A 4,858-nucleotide genomic window follows, 5' to 3' on the forward strand; every position below is an offset into this window, starting at 1 on the left:
GCCAGTCAGGAAGTTCAAGAGCCAGTCACAGATGGAGGGATGTAGCCCGAGAGATGACAATTTGTGGGTGAGTTTGTGTGGGATGACCGTGTTGAAAGCGGAGCTGTAGTCAATGAAAAGTATCCTGACGTAGGAATCTTTATTTTCCAAGTGGGAGAGGGAGACATGAAGGGCAGTGGCGATGATGTCTGAGGTGGACCTGTTGGCCCTGTAGGCATATTGCAAGGGGGTCTGTAGTGTCCGGTATACTGCTCTGAATGTGAGACAGCACCACTCTCTCAAAGCACTTCATAATGATTGAAGTGAGAGCTACTGGTCTGTAGTCATTCAGGCAGGATGGGGGGTTCTTCTTGGGTAGGGGAACAATGGTGGTGGTCTTGTAGCATGTGGGAACGGTACATTGTCTTAGAGAAGTGTTGAAGATGGAGGTGAAAACTTCTACCAGTTCGTCAGCACATGCTCTGAGGGCCCGCCCAGGAATGTTGTCAGGTCCTGCAGCTTTGCGGGGGTTGATCCTCTTCAGAGCTTTGTGTACCTGGGCTGATGAGATGACTGGTGGGGGGGAGGGGTGTTGAGTAGTTGAGGTGTGTATGTGCTCTGTGGTGGTGCTGGTGGGGGTAGAATCCTCAAAGCGTGCGTAGAATGCATTGAGGTCATCCGGAAGGCTGTCTGAGGAGCTGATGGTGGTGTTGGGCCTGGACCTGAAGTTTGTTATTTGGTCCAGACATTCCCACATTTGCCTGGGGTCAGCAGTGGAGTAGAATGCCTCTGTCTTCTCTCTGTACTGTCTCTTGGCTGATCTTATGGCCTTGTCCAGTCTGTACTGTGCAGCTTTGAGCTCAGCCTCATTGCCAGATCTGAATGCAACAGAGCGGGCTCGTAGCATTTTCAGTACCTCACTGTTAATCCAGGGCTTCTGGTTGGGAAACTTCCTACCGGACCAGCATGGAAACGTTTAAGGTTTGATCAGAAGCTCGCCATCTTTAAACCCTAAAAGGTCACCTGACCAATTCCTGTTTTAGTTCAGTGCATGACAAGCTCACCTGTGTCTCCAGCTGTCCCCCTCACACCTGACTGAGGAAAGGTGGAGCAGGCCTATACAGCCACTCCAGACACAGTGATTGGCTGAATGCATTATATGATTGACAGCCATTCTTACCAATGATTCTGCATCTGGAGCAGCAAAGGCGTGATTTTACCCTGACTACATGTTCCTTTATCTGATGTTTTAGAGCAGAGGTTCCCAACCCGGATCCTGCATGTTTTCATTGTTTCTCCTCTCTTCAGCAGGTCTTCAAGTTCTGAAGAAGTCTGTTAATCAAAGCAGGGAAACAACTAAAACATGTAATAGTGTTCCTCCAGGACCAGGGTTGGGAATCACTGTTTTAGAGAATAAAAATAAAATATGGTTTTATAATATTTATATATTTTTATATATAAGTTATTAACTGCAGGCTGTTTTTTAGATAAAAAGATTAAATAAAATAGATCTCAGAACTTTTAGTTTAAATTACTTTAAAATAAAACTTTTCTTTGTAAGAATGGTTCTTTGATCAAGTTTTAATATATTTTTCATAACTTCAGTCATTTAATGCACTTTGAGTCGCCTTGTGCTGAAAAGTGCTATATAAATAAATGTATCTACCTACCTAATGCAAATTTTCCTGCAGTTAAATATTTTCAACAAGTTTATTTAGGAAAACACAACAAAATAAATAAATAAATAAATAAAATCCCTTGAGTCTGCTGCCCTCTGGTGGTCAGCAGCAGAACAGCAGCCAGTTATTATTATTATTATTATTATTATATATTTTTTAACACTTTGGGAATAAAAAGGCTTAAAAATAACGTAATCAAATGAAAAACTGTCATGCTTAAAATCTATTAAAATAATTTCCTAATATCAATAAAATGTTTTAATAATTAAATTTTATTCAGTTCAGTTTTTTTAGATACAAATTTTATAACTTAATTCTTTTTAGGAAGAAGACTTAAAAATATCAGATTTAAATATTATGTTGAAACTTTGAATGATTTAAAAATGTATTAATAATAATAATTATTATAAAGTTTAATTTTTATATTTGTTCCTATTTTCTGTATTAAATCAGACTCAGAGTTTCTGACTCACAGATAAAAACTTTTCTGTTTTATAATAATTTAATTTGAGTTTTGGCTCCGAGGCGACGGAGGAGAACTCCGGTGTCTGAGGGTCAGTGAACGCACCACGCTGTGAACTTTGACCTCAGAGACAACAACACCCAGAGGTCAAACAGTGTTCAGATAATCTCAGATTATTTCTTCTGCTGACAAAAACCAATCTGTTGATGAAGTTTCCATCTTTGTTCAGTAAAAAGATTCATGATCCCCAGAGGATAAACCTCCATCATTTATTTATCTTTTCTTCTTTTTCTTCCTGCTGCTGTCGCTCCGTCAACATCTGGACTGAAGAAACAGACCTGAGGACCTCGTTAGGGTTCATCCTCTGAGGATAAACCTTTGTTAGGGTTCATCCTCAGAGAATGAACCCTAATGAAGGTTTATCCTCAGAGGATAGACCTTAACGAGGTCTATCCTCTGAGGAACCTCAGTGTCTGATCCAGCCTGAACTGAAGTCACGCCGCCTTAAATCCCTGCTGCCATCAGGCTGGATTTAAGGTGGAAATGATGCAGAACAGAACAGAGACGTCATACCGCCTTAACTAGGCTGGATTCACACAAACTCAGCTTTTAAACTAAAAAAATAAAAAGATTAAATTTAAACACAGACAACATAAAATCTGTTTAAATCATCAAATTATTTCTGTGAAAATTCATTTAACTGTTGGACTAAATCTGTCCTTTCACTTCTTTGGACATGAGAGGACAGCAGGATGTCCTCAAGATGTCCTGCAGTCCTGAGGACATTCTGCTGTCCTCTCATGAAAAGACGTCCTGTAGGACGTCTTTCTGATACGTTTTAAAGACATGAAAGCTTTTTGCAACCTGCTGCCAACTTTTACAGCCAGTTAGATTCTGACTCCTCCCAGTGGGACACTTTCTGGACCTGTCCAGATGGTCCTCCTCCTCAGTGTCCTCCTCCAGATGGTCCTCCTCAGCTGTCTCCTTGTCTCTGAGCGTCCAAACGAAGGATCTCTGCTGACAGGAAAAGGTGAACTAGCTAGAAGCCAGAAGCTAAAAGCTAGAAGCTAGAAGCTAGAAGCTAAAAGCAGCCGAACCAGCAGCTGAGGAGATCTCTGTGTTTCTGGGGGGAAATATCTGTAAATAAAGTTAAATATTTTAAAAAGTATAAAAGTTACAAACACCAAAAGTTCCAGCCGACATCAGCTGAAGAGACGAAGGTTTTGATGGACAAACAGCCGAAGTAACAGAAAGTCTACAGGAGTTAGAAGGTAAAACAGAACCAGAAGCAAAGATGGAGAAGCAGCTTTTAGCTCCTCCAGAAAACTGCAAATCAAAGCTAAAAACAGCCGATAGAGTTCTTTTAGAACCGCGAGAAACGGAACAATGACCGACATGTCTGAAGGTTATTGATGGTTATTGATAATTATTGATGATTATTGATGAAGGCACAGGACATGCAGAGGAAACTGTTGTTTTATGATGTAAAACATTTTGTCTTGTTGCTAAAATCACAACCTGATTATAATTAATAAAATACAGAAAAACAAGTACTGGCACAGATTAACTAACAAAATAAAGATAAAACATGCAGTTTTAGTTAATACTGAGTATTAAAAACATTAAAGAGTTGATGAGATTAAATGTGATCAGGCTGTAATCCCTGCTGCGGCCTGCAGGCGGCGCTCTTCTGCCTGGAGGTCCACAGAACTACAGCATGGAGGCCGAGATCAAAGGCTGCTTTGATGTCGGCGGCCTGTCTGTGTGTGTGTGTGTGAGAGGGGGGTTAAAGGCGTTTCCGGGCCATAAAGCCCCCCCGCTGTAAAATGTGAGGTTCTGGATCAGAACAGGAAGTTTACCGAAGTTCTCTGGATGTAGAACCATCTTCTGTCCTCAGCTGAAGGTCAAACAGGAGGACAGATGTTCTCCTGATGTTCTCCTGCAGTAACTGGGAACAAAGGCAGAGCTGCTTTTGTTCTGCCATGATGGAGCAGCAGGAGGAGGAGGAGGAGGAGGAGGAGGAGAGGAAGGAGGCCTCTGCAGATCCTGAAATGGCGGCCTGATGGAGGCCGGGAGGAAGGAAAACCCGGAGCGGAGCAGCAACAGGAACTGGATCCGGATCCGGATCCAGTTCAGCCGGACACAAAATGGCAGCTTTGTTCTGAAGTTAAAGGTTCCCCGAACAGGAAGAGGAACCTGATGTGATGAGAGGATCCAGCTGCTGCTTTCAGCTAGCCTTTAGCTTTTAGCTACCCCTGTAATTCACAGCTGCCATGCTAAAACTTCTGCTTCTTTAACGCCTCAGATTCAGCTGATTCCAGCTGATTTCAGCTCTCAGCCTTTTAGCAGAAAGTTTGTTCATTTAAGAGACAAAAAGCAGCTGAAATAATAACTTTCTCTTTAGCTTCTCTGACCCTCAGCTGCTCCTGATGAAGCTGAATCTGTTTCATTTATCAGCTGAAAGTGGCTGAATCAGCTGAAGGAGTCAGTTCAGCTTCAGGTTCTTATTTTAAAGAACAGCTGGAGACACGATTACTCCTCGCAGCTCTCAGCTTAGTTTATTTTAGCTTAGTTTAGCTTAGATTATCTTAGCTCAGGTTATTCTAGTTTAGATTATTTTAACTCAGGTTATTTTAGCTCAGGTTATTCTAGCTTAGATTATTTTAGCTCAGGTTATTTTAGCTCAGGTTATCTTAGCTCAGGTTATCTTAGCTCAGGTTATTCTAGCTCAGGTTAT

Source organism: Kryptolebias marmoratus, linkage group LG20 (genome assembly GCF_001649575.2).
Source record: "Kryptolebias marmoratus isolate JLee-2015 linkage group LG20, ASM164957v2, whole genome shotgun sequence".
Lineage (NCBI taxonomy): Eukaryota > Metazoa > Chordata > Actinopteri > Cyprinodontiformes > Rivulidae > Kryptolebias > Kryptolebias marmoratus.